The 22,713-nt window shown below is 36.1% G+C and overlaps 1 long non-coding RNA gene across 1 annotated transcript in view; it reads left to right on the top strand.

Annotated features, from left to right (window-relative positions):
- The window catches only part of LOC105549454, a 30,923-nt gene extending 12,329 nt beyond the window's left edge, over positions 1-18,594 (top strand). The window contains exons 2-3 of the long non-coding RNA XR_001007540.1: positions 14,967-15,085; positions 16,730-18,594. This is a non-coding gene — a long non-coding RNA (uncharacterized LOC105549454). The remainder of the gene's footprint in view (positions 1-14,966; positions 15,086-16,729) is intronic.
- Positions 18,595-22,713: the final 4,119 nt, after the last annotated feature.

Raw genomic sequence — 22,713 nt, 5'->3', positions numbered from 1 at the left:
TTTTGTCATTTCTTTAACAGAAATAATAGACCTTACCTCTGGCATTACAAGTAATGGCAAAAACCGCAATTACTTTTGTACCTACCTAATACTTTGTCACAGTAGCACAAACAGAGAAATCTCTATTACCTGTTTTTTTGACTGATTGATCTCAGTCTCACAGAGAGACTCGTAACAGGTTTCCATATCAGGAGATCTGGCTACGTTTCTAAAAGTGAAAGAATTTGAGCTGAGTCTTGGAAGCTGTGACTTCAAGATGCAGCTTTGCTTGGTGAGTCCAAGTTTGTGAACTGAAAAACAAATAACCAGTGTGTCAATAGTGGTTCTCCCACATATTAAATATGTCTGAGTCTTGAACACCTCATCAGTGAAATAAAGGCCCTGATAGGACATTACTCTCACTGCATGTCTGCACACACAGTTAACTCATTGGCATGCAATGCTCAATAAGTATCTGTCGTAACAATCATGATTATAGCTCCAGGCAGGTGGAGTTTCAGACCCTGGCATTCTTGAAAATCCCACTCCAAACTACTTAACTCCATCACTGGCCTCTGCAGATTTAACTTAGCCCTAAACCCTTTGTGCTGATGGTTTACAATGTCCTCTTTTCAAGCTAACCCTGAAATGGAGATCCTCACATGGGTCCTGTAAAATTTGCTTTTTCAGCCCAATACAGCACAGCTAAGTGTCTAGCTTCTATTTTTAGTAAGTGAGATTATCGAAGCCTCTTTTGTTTTTTCATTTTTATGATAGGAATAAACTACCAGCTACCTGGAAGATAGGGATCAACTCTTAGTCTACTTATCTGGATGATTTCATAGACTGAATTGTTTCCCCCTCACCCAAATTCCTATGCTGAACCCCCAAACCCCAATGTGTCTGCATTGGGAGATAGGGCTTTTAAAGAGGTAATTAATGAGTTCATAATGGTGGCTACTGAACATGACTGGTTTGCTTATAAGAAGAGGAAGGAACATACATGTGAAAGACCCTGTTAAGACATGGTCTTAAAGAATGCTAAGGTCTTAAAGATGGCTAAGGAGGCCATCTATAAGTGAAAGAGAGAAGCCTTTGGGGAAACAGAATCTGCCAACACCTTGATTTTGAATATCTAGCCTCCAGAACTGTGAGAAAATAAATTTATGTTGTTTAAGTCACCTAGTGTGTGACATTTTGTTGTGGCAACCCTAACAAACAAATACAAGTGAGTATAAGAATCAAAGATGTGAACTGCCAGTTCCAAAATGGAAGGACAGACGCAAGCTGGCTTTACTCAACCAAAATAAAAACATAAACATATAGCACTGAGATTTTCACCAGCAACTCTCCTCAACTGGAATATGAGATAAGAGACTTCCTGGGGCTACAGAAAAGTGAAAGTAACCTCCAAATAGATGGTAAGAAAATTGAACTACCATATCTGCAAATTCCCTTCCTACCCCATCTGCTGGGCGTCAATTATGTGGAAAATCTCTCCTCGATTCTTGTTTTATGAGTTAACAAAATAAGCATGATCGTGCTACAGATAAGAAAACTGAGGAATAGAGAAATTAAGTCATTTATCTCAGCAGATTTGCTGGAGGTTTGAATCTACCACAGATCCAACATAAGCATTCATATTTCTACCACTGAACATACTAACCCCCAGTGGTGAGGAGACAACTAGTATTAAATTGACATGATAGTGTTTGAAGTACTGGCTTTATATTTCTTTTAATTCTCATGGGAGATCATTTATATTGATAGTCCTCATTAATGGCCTCCCTGTTTACTTACGATTTACAATTCTTCCTGCTATTGAGTGAGTCTTTGGCCATCTATTGAATCTGGGCTCTTCTGATAGAAGTAAGTGATTAAATGAAGATGGTCCCAAGTATAGACCTTAAGTCCATCTCATAACAATCTACAAGTCTTCTACTATCAAACAGTTAAGATAACACAGATCACAGGCAAGAGTTGTCTACTCAGCCCATAGTTGAGTATTAACACATGAATGTGCCCTTCTAAGAAAAGAAGAACCACTCTGGAAGTTTGCAGCGTACAAAATCAGTATACAAAAATCAGTAACATTTACAAACATCAACAATCTGAAGCAGAAATCAAATACCTATCCCATTTACAGTAGCTACAAAATATAGAAATCACCTAGGAATCAATCCATCTAAAGAAGTGAAAGATCTATACAAGGAAAACTATAAAACCTTGACGAAACAAAGTGAAAAGGACACACAGAAATAAAAAATATTCCACGCTCATGAATTGGAAGAATTAATACCTGGATAATAAAATAATCTGCACAACAAAGGCCCATGACACACGTTTACCTATGTAGCAAACCTGCATATGTACCCCTGAACTTAAAAGTTTTTTAAAAATTGTGAAAATGACAATACCATCTAAAGCAATTTACAAATTAATGCAATGCCTTTCAAATTCCAACGAAATTCTTCACAGAAATAGAAAAAAAAATCCTAACATGTATAGGGAACCACAAAAGACCCCAAATACCCAAATCAATCCTGAGCAAAAAGAACAAAGCTGGAGGCATCACACCACCTCACTTCAACATTTACTACAAAGCTATAGTAATGAAAACAGCATGGTACTGGCATAAAAACAGACACATAGACCAATGGAACAGAATGGTAAACCTAGATATAAATCCATGCATTTATAGCCAATCCATCTTTGACAAAGTTTCCAAACATATACAATGGAGGACAAACAGTCTTTTCAATAAATGGTTGTGGGAAAACTAAATATGTGAAGAATGAAAGTAGATCCCTATCTCTCATCATACACAAAAAATCAAATCAAAATGGATTGAAGACTTAGATCTGAAACCTGAAACTGTGAAACTACTAGAATGAAAGTTTGGAGATAATCTCTAAGACAGTGGTCTGGGCAAATATTTTTATGTAAGACCTCAAAAGCACAGTCAACCAAAGGAAAAATACACAAATGACATTACATCAAGCTAAAATGCTTCTGCAAAGCAAAGAAAATAATCAGCAAAGTGAAGAGATAACACACAGAAGGGAGAAAACACATGCAATGTGTTCACCTGACAAAAAAATAGTTATCAGTGTATATAAGAAGCTCAGACAACTCAATTGCAAACAAAACTCCAACTAAAAATGGGCAAAAGATCTGTAAAGTCATTTCTCAAAAAAAACAAAAAAAACAAAAAAAACATACAAATGGCCAACAGGTATATAAATAAATGTTCAACATCACTAATCATCAAGGAAATGAAAATCCAAAGCACAATGAGAAATCATCTCAACCCAGTTTAAATGGCTTGTATCAAAAAGGCAATAATGGATGCTGGCAAGGATGTGGAGAAAAGAAACCCTCATACACTGTGGGTGGAAATGTCAATTAGTACAGCCATGATGGAGAACAGTATGGAGTTTTCTCAAAAAACTAAATATAGAACTATCATAAGATTCAGAAATTCCATAACTGAGTATATATTCAAAAGAATAAAAAATAAAATCAATGTACTAAAGAGACATCTGCACTCCCAGCTTTATTACAGTACTGTTCACATTAGCTAAGATATGAAATCAACCAAAGTGCCCTTCAACAGATGAATGAATAAAGAAAATGCTGTATATATACACACAATTGAATAGTATTAAGTCATAAAAAAGAACAAAATCCTGTCATTGACATCAACATGCATGTAACTGAAGGCCATCGTTATGGGAAATAAGCCAACCACAGAGAGACAAATGTCGCATGTTCTCACTCATATGTGGGAGCTAAAAAGTTGAATTTCATTAACATGGAGAGTGGATTGATGACTGAGAAATATAACAAGAGCAGGAGAGTGAAGCAGGAAAAATATATAAATGTGTTTTTTACTACTGAACTGTACACTTAAAGATTATAAAGATGGTAAATTTTATGTGTATATTTTACCTCAATGAAAGAATAATCAAAGAGGAAATGCATATACAGCCACGGTTTCTGACACAGTACAGCATATTAGTGTCCCACATAAGATTTTTATACTCACGATGGCGGAAAATAACCCACCAAACACCAATATTCTACACATTTTGTTGAAAAAACAATGGACAAATTACAAGCAAAGGACATGCAAAAACCCGATAATTATATTCAAGGAGATGCTGAAGTTAGGCCAGAGGTGAGAATCTAAGATGGTATCTGAGAAACTTGGGAATTTACTATATAAAAGTAGCAAAACTTGGAAATTTAGTTTATAAAAATAGGGAAACAAGATGAGAGGGCAGAGTGTTCCTAAGGCCTTGCAAGTACATGTATAGGATAATTATTTGGGGTTTCTTTTCATCTTTTCAAAGTAAGATAAATATCCCATGAACACTGCTTCTTTCTATTATTGTATCACTTACTGGTGATTAAAAAAAATCTTTACTAAGGTGTTTAGGAAGGCTATGAGTAGTTATAATCTTGGAGATATTCCCAACTCTTCACAGATGAAAGATGTGTTCTCACCATGTTACATCTATGAACTCAACCCAGTGTGAAACTCAGGACAAGATCCAGTACCGGTAGGATCCTATTGATAGCATTAGAGATTCAGAATAGAGCAAGAACCCAACCACAGCTGGTAAGAAGAGTCACCACAGGCAAACTACTCATTAATGCTGCTTGTAATCACAACACATTTAGCAGGCCAGAATAGCAGACTAGAAACATAATGTAAGCATGGAGCCAATATCATTGACCTCCCGAGGAAGGAAATGGAGTTGGCATCTCACTGTATATGGTGAAGCCAGCCTTGTACTAAGCACCCAGGGAGCAAGTAAGAAAAGCTGCAGTTAAGCTATTTCCCACGCGCTATTTCAGAAGTCCCTTTATCCCCTCTGCCTAGCCACCTTCACCACCTATTTCTCTCAAACCTTAAAAGCTCTAGGGAGACAATGCAATATCCTGAAAAAATACCTGTACTTCTGAAAATGTGTTAAACGCTTAACTCTTTCATTTACCAAATGCAACTTAACTTGGGCAATTTCAATATCAAATATCAACTTCCTCATCTTCAATTTCCCTATAACATTACTCTGAGAATTAAGTAAGTAAATACATGTTTGGTTTTCTTTTTTTCTAAGATTTAATAATTTAAAAGTAAATTATTTTTTAATTGCTTCAATATCCAGGTTGTTCTAGGTTTTATTTAACAACCGCACAGGGGTTCAGATTAACAACCCAGAACCTTTATAGAATAGATCTTGATATGTGTCTGAACTATCGTGTGGGTACTTCCCATGCCTCCTCTCTCAGATACATGCCTGCATTGTTCCCTCAAGCCTGCATCCTAAATCACTTTACAGCAAAGGTCTTCTATTCCACATCATAAACCATTGCAACATGCATTTTAATGCGGCATGCTTGCACTCTCCAAGATTAATTTCTGACACTGGCAATAACCGAGGTGTCAATTCCTGTTAACAATCTACGCCTTGGCAGATTTTTGTCAATCCATTAATAATGTGTGTAATTGATAGCAACAGAGAGAGGCCACTGCTATTAATTCACTGCTGATTACTGATGCTTATTAAGGATGATGGTAGTGGGTTTTTTCCTGTCAGTCAAATTGTAGCTTTTCAAAATTAGTTGTAGTAAATAAGGAAAAGAACACAATATTAAGTTCTAAAAATTGATTCATATTTAAATTAGCCACTCTTTAGAAAGTATTTGCTCTACACTAGGCAATAGACTATGTACTATGCATTAATTATCTCCTTGCATTTTTACATTGACAATTTGAGACATACTTCACTCTCCTATATTTCAATTACTTGCTGAGGATCAAAGCATAAATAATATTTATGATTCAAGAAGAAGAGATCCCAGAGACCTTTGAAAAATATAGGACTACATTTTAATTTATTGTCCAAAGTCATGTAGATTTACTAGAAACAGAGTATTCCTTATCCAGTAGTCTTTAACCAGAAATCTCCATAACTTCTTCCTCGATGGCAAATAGAACTTCACACAATAAAGGCAAATAAGGGATACTTTTTCAGCCTTCCTTGAAGTAAGGCATATTTACATTAACATGTGAAAAGGCTTTTATAAATTCTGTTGTAGAGAAAACATTCTGATGAAGTTGAACCCAAGTTTTCTCAAAATTAATGGATCGAGAAACACCATTGTCATATGACACCAATAAATATCCCACAAAACTGAGATTCTGGATTTCACCCTTTGAAGAAGATTGTTGTCAATCCATGAGGTGGTAAGGAGTAAAGTAACACTAAGAGGCAAAAACCAAATAGACATCTAGTTTAAAATCAGAATAAGTAAAACATCTAAAGTTGTCACTGTGACAAATTTTATAAATCGTGAGGCTCAGAACATTTCTGTAAGAATAAAATTCTCTCGTTTAGAGAAGCTTCAGAGGAAAGAATTGCTTTTTAGACCAAATTTGTACCTGTTGTGGCAGATGGAAAAGTCTCTATGAGAATAAGTGGGGTTCTACAGTCGGAGAGGTTTGAACTCAAATCCTGGCTGTGTGTGAACTGGGTGGCTTCCAAAAAGGTACAGTACTGTTCTGAGCTTTATTTTATTTTTCTTTCTCTTCTGTTTTTTTTTTTTTCTCTTAAATAAAGCTTAAAGCCGTTCCAATTCATTGAATTACTGAGAAGATTAAATGAGGGTAAAACAATCCTTGATACATACCAACCATCCAATAAGATTTGGCTGCAATCACTACCTAACATCATCGGTGATTGTAACAGAAGCATGAAGACTGTAGCGAAGAGTCTGGATGTGGTGAAACAGGAAATCGAGAGCCTTGTTATTTCCTGCCTATGGTAATGCCATGAAAAACAAGCAAGCAAGCAAAAATGTATTTTATAGAGCTGAAAAAAAATAGTTTATTTAAAGAAAATAAAGAAGACAAGGAGATGAGTAAGGATTTGACGGGGGGAATAGAGACAGGCCAGGCAGAAATAAGAGCTTGGATTACATTTTTAATAGCCTAAAATTTGGAAAGAAATTGAGATTGATATATTGCCAACCTGTGTTCTTCTTCAACAGAAAATTCCTTAAGATTCTAGGATGCAAAGATTGGCAGTCAAATTCATTCAGACATACACATTTTATTCTTTTATAAAAAGCCATCCCACTGATATGCTTATAAAAGTAGATATACATTGTGGGGACTGTTGTGAAATTGCCAGGCTTTCATGGTTTCTAGTAGCTCCATTTGCATGCTAATGAAACCAGAGGCCAGATGCCACTAATTATAACACAGTCACTCTGTCCAGCACCCCACAACCAACTGCCAGTGAATGGACCTTGTCATTCCATTATGCAAATGATACTTAGGAAGAACAGGAATAAATTCTAAATAGTGGCAACCAGAGCCATATATTGGCAGGAGGTAAATTAATAAATATATTCAAGAAATGGAAATTAAAAATTATTATTCAACAGTAGATTAATCATGGCTGAATAAATATGGAACAGAACAACTTTTTTTTTTCTTAGTGTTCTGAGCAATCAAATGAAACTTTTAGTAACTTATTAAGGTGTAGTAAATTTTGTTTCCAGAAATCATCAATCAGGTTGCTGAAGGGTTAAGCATTCTTAACACACTCAAGTGGTTTTTTTTTTCTGCATGAGACAAACAAAATCCTGAAGGATGTTTTTCTTGAGTTATAAAGTTCTGTTAAATAAAAGTAAAAATGGAGGGAAAACCTTTGCTCCGGAGCCAATGGCCCACACCAGCTCAAGAAAACTTATAAAGACTGATTCTGGAAATGCCAGAAATGCAGCTTGAGTTTTATTTCCTTGTAAGCATGACTCAGCACATTGCAGACAATCATCTATTACCTACGTAACCTGCTCTGATCATCCTAAAAGGAAAGACACTGTAAAATAACCAATAAGAATCAAGATGTATGCACTTCTTTTTTTCCATTTTTTAAACATTAACTGTAACCGTTAGGAGATGAGCTTCTTATCATTTTCTATTTTGGAGTCTCTCTTCTGGAATAGTGTGTTCTCAATAAAATATTCATGTCAAGGAAAACACTCCGACTTTTGACAGCTGTTATCTCTAAACTACAAGTCTACAGCAAAATACCTAGGTAATAAGGAGGAAAAAAGACATCAAAATATTTGTTCTTAGTGGTTTTTGATATCAAACTTTTTCAAGACTATCCTACTTATGACCTGATTTTTTTTAAAGTAAACATCAATAGGGAGGTAATTTGTAAAAATGAAACAAGATGGGTCGGGAGATCAAACACCTGTGTTTAGATTACAGCTAAATCAGCTGTTACTTGGGAAAGTCACTTCAAATTTCCAAGCTTTACTTCTCCCCTCTCTTAAATAAAAATACCAATATCTACTCATAGTCTAATTGTGTTAACTAAATGGGATAATGAATTGACCTCCTAGCCCTGTGCCTGCAAAATAATAGCTGTTCATGAAACAGTAGCTACTATTTTGTGTACATATTTTCAACTTTTCTAGATCTTCCTCCTGGAAAAGCTGTGTGTCACTTAACATACTTGAGCCTCTGTTTTCTCTGTGCCAAATAAAAGCGTTGAACTCAATGCTGTCGAAGAGCCCCTCTTGCTCTTGGTAGTTAGAATTACATGGACTAAGTAAGGAGAAAATCAAGGAGTACTAAGTCAAGGCCATTCAAAACAGCGTTTTCTGAAAAGTACATTGAACATAGCAGTCAGTTGTTAAGTTTAGGATATCATCTTCCCTAAAGATTGCCTTAGGAGGGTTATATGAGCAGCGATCAGTTCTCCCTAAGGCAATGCTAGTATCATGGCATCATTTTGCAAGAAAATCATAGTGAGAGTTTAAAATATATTTTCCACATCTCTATTAGCAGCCTGTTTCTCTCATGGAACATTTCACAAACTCTCAATTGATTGTGCTCCTCATTTTGTGACCACGTACTTCCTGTTTTTCTAGCAGTTTCTGATGGTTTGCATTCTAACCCATAATTAAGGAAACTTGTTACATTTTTAACCAGCTGTGATGAGTATATTATGTGTTGTGACATTTAACTTTTACAATTCACAAATTAAGCTTTTATCAGACCAAGTATTGTGATCATATTCTCAGAGAACTTCCTCGTGTCCCCAGCCTACCTTACTTCTAATAGGGCTAAGAATTCTTACTTAGAGAGGTTCCTTTAAAACAATTATAACTAATAATAGAAAGTTGAATGAAATTTCCCATCCCTAGGAAGATTGGTGGTTGTCATTTAAGGTTGGTGTTGGCTTTGGTATTCGTTATGCCAGCCATCCCATTCAGTCTTCACAAGAACATCAACACATAGTAGGCACTCAACAAGTACAGACTGAACAGACAACTCCATGAAATATGCAGATGAGGATTGGGTGTGGTGGCTCATGCCTGTAGTCCCAGCACTTTGGGAAGCTGAGCTGGCTGAATCACCTGAGGTCAGGAGTTCTAGACCAGCCTGGCCAACATGGTGAAACCCTGTCTCTGCTAAAAATACAAAAGTTAACTGGACATGGTGGCACACACCTGTAATCTCAGCTACTCGGGAAGCTGAGGCAGGAGAAACGCTTGAACTTGGGAGGCGGAGGTTGCAGTGAGGCAAGATCACACACTGCACTCCAGCCTGGGCAACAGAGCGAGACTCTGTCTTAAAATAAATGCAGATGATGTATTTTGAGATACTAGAAATAGGACTTAGTAATGTTAAGTAATTCCCCAAGACCATATGTTCCCTAAATAGGAGAATTGAGATCCAAACCCAGATCCCCTTGATTTCAGTTTCTGTCAAGGATGTTACACCAGATCTGCTATTTCTGAGCTTCCTCTGTTTCTTATTTTTCTTCACTTTAGAACAATCTTTGGCTTGCCACCAGCAGGCAACTAAGTTTAAATGTTTTTCAAAGCTTCTCTACTCTGGTGAGAACTTGCTTGAGAAATGAATCAATCACTCAACACAAGGAAACTTAAAACAACAAAAATATCTTGCATTATAGTAGCTAGGATGGATAGTAAGTAGTGATTCACAGGAAGTATTTATTTGATACTAAAGGAGGCATTTTAAATGTAGACTTACTTTGGAAGTTAGTATTTCCAGCACCATAGAGAAGCTAAATAAAAAGGCTCCAGTACACCATACCTGGGCAGAGTGATACATAGAGATAGGGAAGAAGAGTAGCCAAAGATTGCAGCAGCCTAGGAATGAAGGCAGACAAAAAAACCTCAAAACCACATAGAATGAGCCCTTCTCTTAGAAATAAGTGATTAGCAGTATTTTTCAGAACACATTAGAATAAGACTGTATATGCCTAACTCACAAAAAATAGACTCTCAAGGTAAATTATGAAAACGTGTTAAAATAATATAGACTTTGAAATTAATGGATTTTGGTATGAACACTAGCTTCATTTTTAGGAGTGGTGTGGATTTGATCAAATTATTTAATGTCTCTGAGTTCATTTCTTTGCATTGAAATGGAGATGGTAATACCCAGTTCAGAGTTATTGTGAAGATTAAATGAGATATTGCTTGTATAACTTTTTGCCACATGGCTAAAACATGAATAATATACACTAAATATTGACTGTTATTCATATCCTAGTAAGAGCCTGAGTAATAACAGAAAATGTATGCCAATAAATGTTTTGTACCAAAAATATGCTATATTAGCCCAAGAGACAATGAGTAGAAGCAAGGAAAAGAGGAAACCAAAGAGAATCTTGATAGAGACTTTTTTATTTTTGTTGGTCGTCTTAAGTGGAGGTGCGTCCACTTACTTAAAATGTATGAGACAATTACTAGGCATAACGGCAGTAGATTTCTGGATGGAAGTAGAAATATACCAGCCACGAAGTAAAATCTGGATGTTGTCAGGGAAGTTTTCACAGAGGAGCCCTAAACAGGCATAAGCCCAAACCTGGAAAACAAGGTACAGGTACTGACAGAGGATGTTCTCTGTACTTAGGAAAACCTGGTGTGTACCGCAGTTCTACTCTGTAGTTCAGTAGCTGTGCAATCCACCACAAACTAGATAATCTTTGAGATTCTATGTCATGATCTATAAAATACATGTAATATATTGGCTACATCGTAAGATGGCCATGAGTTTTGATTAGGGTAATGTTTATAAAGCCCTTAGCACAAACATTGGTATGTAGTAAGTATTGGACGGGTATTAACTAGTTCGATTATAAGTTATTAAGATGAAGTTGGGCAAAATTATAGCAATCTATGGCCTTGATTCTTTCACTTCCAGCATTACAAATGGCAAAAGTTTCTCACTGAGAATTTCCAGACACTTTTTAGGATCTGCTCATATTTCATGGGTGCTTAGAACCAATCTCTCATGATACTTTCACAGCTTAACAATTCCACTATAAATTGGAATTTAGTCCTTTGTGATCATGGAGTAACCTTGGAAAATAGCTGATTTCAGAAGCAAAAATAGACCCATGTTTAATAAATCAATCTGGGCTGTGTTTCTAAGATTATACCTGAGAGGAAAGAGGACGCTTTGGTTCCAGCAGCCTTATCAAGGGCATTGTTGTCCACTTAATGGAAATGTAATTGCTCCTCATTCCTCTTTTCTCATTAAGTCAATCTCACGGCTTGGAAGCCTCATAGTAGTGATCTACAAATTTATAAGCAAAAGTGTCTCTTGCTGAGCTGAGAGGCCACTAAAGCCCAGATGCATTGCTCACTCCTGAGTGCTATATGTAATCCTCACATTAAATAATGTGCAAAAACTCCCAGGAAGCTGTTGGTTTTGAAGGCATAAAAAACAAAGGAAAAATTTTTACCCCATACCTTCACCCTCTACAGATGACAGCTAATGGAGCAGCTATCCAACTAGAAATGTTAATAACTACCTTCTCTTTTACCAGCTGTGTTTTACGTGCATTAGTTAATTTAATCCTCACTACTAACAATGCACTAATTATCATCTCCATTTTATGGATGAGGGAATTAAATCTCAGAGAGGTTAATTGACTTGCTCAAGGCCACACAGGTGGTAAATGTCTATGCTTAAAAGCCTGTGTTGTTAGGTCTTACGTGCTTAAATAAGATTGTCAGGAGCAGAGATACCTATATTTCAGAACAGGGATTGGCAAACATTTTCTGAAAAGGACTTCACCGTAAATATTTTAGGCTTTGCATGCCATTTGATATCTGTTTCAACTACTCAGCTCTGCCTTTGTGGGGTGAAAGCAGCTGTAGACAATACAGAAATGAATGGCTTGGCTATGTTCCAACAGAACTTTATTTATAAAAACAGGCACTGGGCTGATTTTTCCCACAGAATGTAGTCTGTCAATCCCTGTTATGAAATATTAAGCTATTTTTGGGGAAACTGGTGATTCAATGATAGAGGCAGGAGGCAGAGAAATTCTAGGCAGATTGGGGTGGGGCCCTGGCAAAACTCCAGCTTTGAGCTAAAAAACTTGAAATCTGTGGTCCAAAGTAAGAACTTCTTTCCCTGTATGCCTGCTCTGTACCAATTGGTTCTTTCTCAATAATGCTTTTTACCAATCAAATGTTGCCTTTTCCAAAGATACCTGCGGCTCACCCTGCCCCCAACCTGTGCCTATAAAGACCCCAGATTCAGCTGGCACAGGGGATAAGTGGCTGGACGTAGGGAAGGAGCAGCTGGATATTGAAGAGAGGTACCTTGACTTAAGAGATGGGGGCTGGATGAGGCAAAGAGGTGGCTTGACTTCAAGGGAGAGTAAACTACCCTTCCCATCCCCTTTCTGGCTCCCCTCTCTACTGGCCACTGCTTTCATCACTCAATAAAATTTTCCACATTCACCATCCTTCAGTTCATCTGAGTGACTTCATTCCTTTGGGGCACCAGACAAGAATTTGGGATGTGTCAACTGCAGGTACCCAAAAAGGCTGTCACACCATCCTTTTGCCCTCACTGACAAACGGCAGCCACACCAGACAACGAGGCAAAGGGTCCACTGTGCTGATAGCACACTGCTGTCTGTCTGTGGATGGCGCAGCTAAGAAAGTACTGTAACATGCCCTCTGGGGCCTTGGGGTCATAGGCATCCCCACCTGGAGGCTGCTGTGGGACTTGCACGGAACTCGCTCCTGACTGCGCTAAAGTGGCCAGTTTCTGCACTCGCTAGCATGCTCCCTTCCACGAGGGGTGGAGAGCCGCGGACCCGAGTAAGCAGAGTTTGCTTCTGCCAGTACCAAAGCGGCTGGCTGGTTCCTGCATTCATTCACTCACACGCTACCCCCCAAGAAGGGTTGAGCAGGGCGGGCTGGGTAAACAGTGCACCTGTCGCAAGTCCTGTGAAGGCATCAAGACAATACTGTGCATCACTAGGATTCTAATTATGAATTGCCACTAACCCTTTACTTGACTTTGGGCAAGTCATTGTACTTTGGGGGACTTTAGTTATCATCTATAAAATAAGTTAAATCATTAATGTTTCTCAAAATGTGGACCATAAATCAATAACACTAATAATATGTAGGCTTCCCAACAGCAGAGATTTAGCTGTTTTGTTTAATGAGAAATCTCCTGGAACCTATGAGAGTGTCTGGCATATGAAAAGTGCTCAGATATTGGCTGGATTAATAAACAAACTAAATGAAATAATATGTGTCTAGATTTCAGACCTAAGATCAAACACCAAGTAACTGCTCTGCCATGAACTGTAGTCACCATTAGTAGCTTCTGGCATCCTCATCTATTTAGAGTGACCATTCACTGTGTTGTCTAAACCACACAATTTTTGAAGTAAAAAGATCACTATTAATAATTACAGCAGGACAACAGGCATTACCAAGGCCTGGCCCAACCATGCTGGACCACAAAGCCAGTTTATATCTATTTGTACCCCAGGTTAATTTCTACCATGCGCCCACATACCTTTGTAAAAACCACTGAAGCTTTCCAGCCTTTGCACACCCAGGCACTGCCTTCAGAAGGAGCACTAGAAAGATGAAAACTGAACGTTTTAGCATTTACCTGTGAAAGGTGAGCTACTTAGCCATCAGAGAAATGCAAATCAAAACCACAATGAGATACCATCTCACACCAGTTAGAATGGCGAGCATTCAAAAGTCAGGAAACAAGTGCTGGCAAGGATGTGGAGAAATAGAAACACTTTTACACTGTTGGTGGGACTGTAAACTAGTTCAACCATTGTGGAAGACAGTGTGGTGATTCCTCAAGGATCTAGAACTAGAAATACCATTTGACCCGGCCGTCCTATTACTGGGTATATACCCAAAGGATTATAAATCATGCTGCTATAAAGACACATACACACGTATGTTTATTGCAGCACTATTCACAATAGCAGAGACTTGGAACCAACCCACATGTCCATCAATGACAGACTGGATTAAGAAAATGTGGTGCATATACACCATGGAATACTATGCAGCCATAAAAAAGGATGAGTTCATGTCCTTCATAGGGACATGGATGCAGCTGGAAACCATCATTCTCAGCAAACTATCGCAAGGACAGAAAACCAAACACCGCATGTTCTCACTCATAGGTGGGAGTTGAACAATGAGAACACTTGGACACAGGGTGGGGAACATCACACACTGGGGCCTGTCCTGGGGTCAGGACGGGGGGAGGGATAGCATTAGGAGATATACCTAATGTAAATGACAAGTTAATGGGTGCAGCACACCAACGTGGCACATGTATACATATGTAGCAAACCTGCACGTGATGCACATGTACCCTAGAACATAAAGTATAATTAAAAAAAAATAATAAAATAAAATAAAATTTTAAAAAAGGTGAGCTACTTGAAAAACACAGTTTACAATCAAAAGTAGCTACAATACTTTTAATTAAGAAGTTAAAAATCTCTTCCATACCCAATAATACAGCAGGATGCTGGCTCAACAAAGCAAAATAGGTCAGTTATATAAAGTCAAGAAGATGCATTTACTCTTCTCTTCTGAGTACTCATATGTAAATTTCTGATCCTCTACAGTTCTTTCTGGCTGTGAGAGTCTGTGATCTTGGCAAGTGATAGACCCCTATGACCAATGAATCACAACTTAAATGAGTACCAAGTTCCCAGCTGATCTGTGAAAAGGAGCTCAGTGAGAGGTACTTATGTCCTTCGTGTACTTAAAATATTGTCCTTAATGAATAAGTCTGGTGTGTTCATTTTTATTACAAAAGTAGCAGACCTATCTTACTTTCAATATTACAAGGACAATGCTTGCAAAGATGAACAGAGGACGTTTAAAGATACAGGGTGTGAAAGCTTCCGAAAGCCACATAGTGAGAGAGATTAAAACAACTTGAAAGAATTTGATTTCAAAGGCAAGATCATATCTGAAGCATTTCTCAACACTGTTTAAAGCACAAAAATAAAGAGAAACAAAACTCCTTGGAGAAGTTTCTGCTCAATACCCAAGACCCTTAGTGAACGTTCCCAATAGCAATCAATGAACCCCTAACAAGTGCTGTAAGGACTGGGGCAGTGGGAACAACACAGACCATTCGCTCTGATTCAGCGATTTTTATGAGCACCATTAAGTGAAGATGGGCAAGTAACTATGTGGCTCAGGGCAAAGCCCCCACAGCTTTGTGATGAAAAATCTCAGTAAGAACCCATGAAAGAGAACCCTTCAAATCAAATCAAACAAATGTGGATCTGCTGGGGGAAAGGGCCTTGTTTTTCATTTAAAATAATCTTTTAAAGAGTGGACAATAATCCAAACACCTCTGGAATACTGTATCTTCTAGGAGAATACTGAGTTTGATAAAAATATTTAAAGAAGAAATTTTAGGTAAATTTACCTTCAAATAGCTTAGGCACCTTGGACCAAAGTTTGCGCATTCTACAAATATTGACACAATAACACCATTTAAAATCTTTACCACTATTTGTTGAGTTATGTCAAATGTAACTTAGGATAAAAAGTTGTTCAGGTAAGTGATTGGTACATTTGGAATTTATAGATTAAAAATTTATTACAAGGAAATAAAAGTTTTTCTTACCTAACCTCTTAATAATTTTCCAGAGAAAATGTGTAATGTGTCCCTCACTCTGCCCTTCACTCTAGTGTTTTCTTTTGCATTATGGATACATTTCTTTTAATTTTCTTCATATAACTTTTCATGTGTACTCTTGAGATTGCCTATTGCTTCAACAATCTTTGTCCAGCTGCTAACTTCTTTCTTAAAATAATTTTCCTGCCCCCCTTCCTTCAATAGTAATCAATCTCTACCACCACCTCTATTAATTCTGTCACTGATTTTGTGATAAAGCTTCAGAAACACTGACGTAACTCGAAGGTAGTTTTTGTTGTTGTGTGAATCTGCTTGATGCCAACTTATGGTTGGCTTTAATGCTCAGAAATACAAGCAATGATTAGACAGTACAAGGAGTTGCTAGTTTAATGTAAGGAAGAACATTTGCATCCTTCTCACTTACTGTGTTTACTTTATATTCCACGTTACAAGGAGTCACTTCAGCATGAACACCAAGCCATCTTAAGTTTATTAAGAACCTAGTAATGTTTAAGCACTGTGTTATGTGAATATAGAATGATGATGAAGTATCCCTCCCACTTTGGAATTTACATTCAAGTATAAGAAATATCTGTTAATCAATTTCTTTCTGGAATATTACAGATGGTAGAGTCTGTTTCAACTTTGGGTGGAGGGCTTAACACATTCTTTAATACAATAAATCAACATTACTGAGAAACAAAGTAATTATAAGAACCGTTCTAATTCTAGGAATCAGTGATCTTATATCAGTCATATGGAATGAGGTAAAAGTGCATGCTTCATGTTATGTTACTTTCTTTTGCTTGAGAATGCTAAATTTGGAAAATATATAATATGACGTACTTGTGACAATTGAATTGTAAGAGATTTTATCTGATATTGCTTTAGAAAACAGAAATAATTGCTTCAAAGGATAAAGGATAGAAGGTTCTGATAAAGCTTGCTTACTTTTTGCGGGGAGGCATGGGGGGAAATGTCTCAGTGCCCAAGGTCAGTGGCCTTCCTGACTGAAGACTTTCCCAGAGTAGAGGGTAAGAGTGGGAACAGGAATATCAGTTTAAAGTCATCTTCATAATATTCTGGTGAGTGACTGATTCCTTCAGAAGCAAACAGGCACATGGTAAAAATATTGGTAATGTGACTGTAGTGTTGTTACTGTCATTTTTTTCTTTATTAACTATGATATTGCTTACGGATAGCAGTCAGAGTAGTAGTATATTTATAATCATGAACCTCTTAGGGTTGCTGGTTTGGTGTTTCAAAGTTTTTCAGTCATCCATATTAAACTTTTAAAGATATCTTGTGTGAAAATCCAATTCAAATTATGTAGAATTAAGATATTATATTATTTAGGATAAACAAATTAAGTGTGTTTGTCATGATTCTGTAAGTTGATCTTATTTGCTATCAGGTATTTTAATTCATGAATGCAGTGTGATAATATTTGTTAAAAATAATAGGCACATATATTTCCATTGTATTTAAATTATGATCTGGCCTATTCAAAATTAACATAGATTGATTTTGACCGAAGAGGTCTAGAAAGCAAGACCTTTTAGAAGAGAAGTGGAAAACAGAGTCATTTCGTAGTTTCATTCTGCTACCCAAGATGAAGCTGGGTCACAGATTGCTGTAGACATTTTAAAATAACTCCGTGGATCCCTCCCCTTCCACCCACTTTTCTCTGCTATATCCACAGATAATTCTCTACATATTTATAGTTCGAGAGGGGGAAATGACTCTCCAAGAGTTAACTTCAGTTACACATTGGTGGGCCGTAACTGTGCTCTGAGTGCCAGTGAGAACTGTATGTCAAAAATGCCACCTTCTCTCTTATTAATGCTGACTTAGCAAAAACAGGGAATTTAGAGCAAGTCAGAATTCTTGTTTCACTGTCCTATTTTCAGTAAGAGAAGGAATTTAGGACAACTTAGAATTTTTTCTCCTGCCCTATTTTATTGCATGTATGTGTATTCATATTCAGCAAAAAGAATCCCAATGTTAGCCTTTGGTGTCTTCATGTCCAAACAGTATTTTCCCAATTCATTTAATTTTTTTATTTAAAATTAATATATCTGGCTAAAGACATTAGAAAAATTGTATCAACTGAACAAAATTTTTAAATGACTCATGGTTCCACTGGCAAAGGAATAAACTCGGCTTTGAGTAAACTCTTGAAATGTTCCTTTGAAATATGCTTAGTCTTTAATGTTCATTTGATTGATTGTGATCATAATACATATATAAGTTTGCTTCTTTATTATTCATTTTTATATCACAAACTCTTTTCTCATTATTATAAATTTTATGGTAATAATATTTTAGATAATTTCTAACCTATGGTAGGAATGTCCCTAGTTTATTTGACCTCTATATGTTAAACATTCATTCTCTTTTAAAGTCTTATGTGTTACAGTGATATGTTGTTTCTAATTTTTGTCTTCCTTCCATTTGTATTAATTTAGCAGAAAATAAACTTCCAGAAATAAAATCAATTTCTTAATTTTAGGAGTATTTATAGGCTGTAATGTAGAGTATATTTGGATACATATATTGGTTAGAAATTTAAAGAGCAGTAAAAATAAAAATGATTCTGATTCTATACATACACATTCTAACCCTATCATTTTAACCCATTTGACTATAATTCCATGCTCCTTCTCTAAATAGCATATCATCAAAATGTAATGCAAACACACATTTCCAATCTTGTGACAATGTAGATTCTGCTTCATTTGGTCCGGGGTAGGGTCTGAGAATCTGCATTCCTGATAAGCTCCTGGAGTATGACTGAACTAATACACTTGCCCCAGAGTTCCTATTAGAACCATAGTGCAAAAGACATTCCATAGAGTGTGAATATAGGATGTATCTATATTTTTCTCCATGTAATCAAAATTTTACATGTCCTTCTACCCTGTCTGCATTATTAAATCTATCATTCATCATTTATACCATCTTTTTAAAGTTATACTCCCTGAAATTAGCAGTTATTTATATAACCTCCCAATGTCCTTGACTGAATTTATTCCGTGCAGGTTTGCCTAATTTTAATAGGGTTTAAATTCAGGCAAGGTAGCAGGTTTATTAAAATCTCCATGAATTCACATCTATTTAAAATTGGATATAATTTATTTTGTTAATTTTTACAATTATAAAGTTTTTAAGCTTAAAAATGACCCACAGTGCCTACAGAGGGAGGAGAGTGGAAGGAAGGAGAGAATCAGGAAAAGTAACAAATGGGTACTAAGTTAAATACCTGGATGATGAAATAATCTGCACAAAAACCCCCATGACACATTTACTTATGTAAGAAATCTGCATATGTACCCCTGAACTCAAAATAATTAAAAAAAAATACTCACACAGTTAATACCAACTCCTGTATTGACTCTCAAATTACGCAAGTCGTGCTTTGTTGGCCAAGAACATTGGACTGAGTCCTTCTCACTCTACCATCTCACTGTTCTCTGTCTTCTGCCTCCCTGTTCTATTTACAACGACCGTTGTGATTCTATCCAGGTAATCCAACCAAACCTATTTAATATTTAAGTTTAGCTGATTAGTAACCTTAACTCTGTCTGCTACCTCAATTTTCCTTTGTCACATAACCTGATTTTGAAAGTTCCAGGAATTAGCACCTGGGCATCTTTGGGGGGCTTATTCTTCCTTTCACAGTCATAAACTAGTATCCTTTTATATGCTTCTGAAAATGAATTTCTAATACATATAAGAATATGTGAGTCTGTGATTATAAGGGGTCTTATTCTATAATTTTATTCTCTTATGATATCTTTGTCAAATTTTAATTTTAGGGTTATACTAACTTCATAAAATAAGTGTGGTACTGGTATACCTATTCTATTTATTTAAAATATTTTTGCAAGTGTGGCATTATGTCTTCCTGAAATGTTTGATGTAATTTACCAGTGAAACTATTCTGGCCCAGAAGTTTTTCAGGTGCATGTTTTTAATAACAGATTCAAAACTGTAATTTTACAGAGATATATTCAAATATTCCCTTTCCTTTGGGAGTCACTTTTGGTAAGTTTTTCTTTAAGGAATTTGTTGATTTTATTTAAGCTGTAAAATTAGTATATAATTTTTTAATAATATTTTCCTGAAATGGTGAGACAAAGCAGTCCCCCCATCCAACACATTTATCACTGAAGCAATCTGCACACATCAAAATCTGTTCCTTTCTTTTGGAAATTCCCAAGCATTTCGGGATTAACAAAAGTGACCAAGATAGAAATAAAACACCGTATAACAAAAGCATATTTTAAGATGTAATGAATGATGTGTGTGTGTGTATATATATATACACGTATATATATGTATATATGTGTGTATATATATACACACACACACTGAATTTTCAGGATTTTTTCCTGAAATTTCAGGATTTTTCCTATAGTTTACTTTTTTTTTTACCTTTTGAAAATGGTAATTATTTGCCTGTTATCAATCTTGTTTTTTAGCATTTGTTATTTTCATAAAACTTTATTTTTAGTAGAGATGGGGTTTCACCATATTGGCCAGGTTGGTCTTGAACTCCTGATCTAAAGTAGCTGGGTGTGGTGGCACGCACCTGTAGTCCCAGCTACTCAGGAGGCTGAGGCAGAAGAATCACTTGAACCCAGGAGGTGGAGGTTGCAGTGACGCGAGATTGAGCCACTGCACTCCAGCCTGGGCAACAGAGCGAGACTCCGTCTCAGAAACAAACAAACAAACAAACAACTTTATTGAATTATAGCCTACATACAGAAAATTCTGTACTTCTTAAGTGAATAGACATATGAGCAGTCATGTCACAAAAAGAAGACACCTGTGAAGACAGAACCTTAATCAAGAATCAGAACATTCCCAGTTCTCCAAAAGTTCCATTTTGTCCTCCCTCCTGTTACTGTCTCTTATGCCCAAAGGTAACCTGAATTCCAATATCTTAGGCTATAATTAAACATTACATAAGTGAAAGGATATTGTACATACTCTTTGTGTCTGCTTTCTTTCTACGTTTTATTTAATAGATTAATGCACATCGTGTATAGACATAGTAGTAGTTCTTTTGTTCTCAGTGTTGTGTAGTATTTTGTTATATATGATGTTTTATTCATATATTTGACTATTGATAGAGTTTCTCTCATCATATCAATAAATAGGCAGAATCTGTGAGATACATGCAACCACAGACACGGAAATTAGAAGATGAGGTATAAATCTAATGCTCACAATTTTCACATGACCTTGGATAAATCACTAAATCTTTTCCTAGCACTTATTCAATCATATCTAGCTCAGAAATTGATAAAGAAAATTTAACAAGATAAATCACATATTGAAAACACTTCAGATTCTTACTAATATGCATAGAAATTGAGTATCCCTGATCCCAAAACCTGAAATCCAAAATGTTCCGAAATCCAAAACTTTTGAGCACCAACATGACACTCCAAAAAAAATGATCATTGGAGAATTTTAGATTTAATATTTTTGGATTAGGAATGCCGAGTAAAAATGTTCCAAAATCTGAGCCAATATGAAATTAAAACACTTCTGGTCTCAAGCATTTCAGATCAGAGATATTCAACCTGTGCTTAGCTACTATCATCATTATTTTCATTTTTGATAAAATTAGTTTATGACTGGAGAGCTGAACTTTTTCTGTCTCAGATTTTGCCCTGCCTCTAAAATAAATAAGTGGAAACAAATGGTTAAGTGATTTCCAAAACGTGAAGTCATTATCTTCTCTCTGTCATTTGCTAATACCATAGTAATTTATCAAAATCATAGGAATAAACATCCAATGTTCTTGTTATGAATGAAATTTCTGAAGTTTTTATACTAATATGAACTCTCTATTCATTTAGTAACCACTACTGAGTTTCTACTATATAAGCCTTCTGCCAAGCATTTATTAGGCACTCAAAATGCATACAATTTTAACAAAAAAATAACACAAATTCATACCTGGCTTATCACATTAAATACTTTAAACAAAACAGGAGAGTAGTGTTGAAGGCAGAGGTTGTGTTGGTAATAATGAGATTAACTTGTTTTTCTCTCTGTGTGTCTCTCTTCTTTTTATTCCATTCATTGTAAAATTTTGGGACTATTAGTTATTACATAAAGTTTGCAGTAGGCATCCTTCTCATTTTAAGAAACAGGCCTTGATGCTTAGGATAATTTTTTTTAATGATTGAATCAGAAGCAAAATCTAAATCTGTTTGATTCTGATTTTCCTTAAGAGATACAGTTTTGAACATGAGCCTTGATGAATACTCTAGCTGTGGATTTACCCTCTCCTTTTTGTACTGGAGTAAGGTAGTAATTGAATAGAGGCAAAGCATTAGAGGTAATCAGAGGGATCAATGTGTCATTGTACAAAGGAAAAGAGATGTAATTGATAGTAAGATTGGGTTAGGTCACTTTCCTCATTTAATCTAAGGCACCTTGTGTTTTATGGCTGTAGAGTTTCATTAGTGTTATCATCATCATGATCATCACTTTACTTCCTTTGCCTCAGTATATGTATTAATAAAATGAAAATGACATATCTTGTTTACATACTTCTGTGTGTGTGTGTGTGTGTGTGTGTGTGTGTGTGTGTGTACAGAACAAGGAAGATGGGTTTTATATTTAATGCATTCCATTGTGGCTTGCATAGGATCATAAATACTCTATTAATGAGAGGAAAAGTAATTTTGTCCCCA

This window comes from Mandrillus leucophaeus, unplaced genomic scaffold (assembly GCF_000951045.1).
Source record: "Mandrillus leucophaeus isolate KB7577 unplaced genomic scaffold, Mleu.le_1.0 Scaffold44, whole genome shotgun sequence".
NCBI classification, from domain to species: Eukaryota; Metazoa; Chordata; class Mammalia; order Primates; family Cercopithecidae; genus Mandrillus; species Mandrillus leucophaeus.
This window is presented reverse-complemented; position numbering and strand designations above follow the sequence as displayed.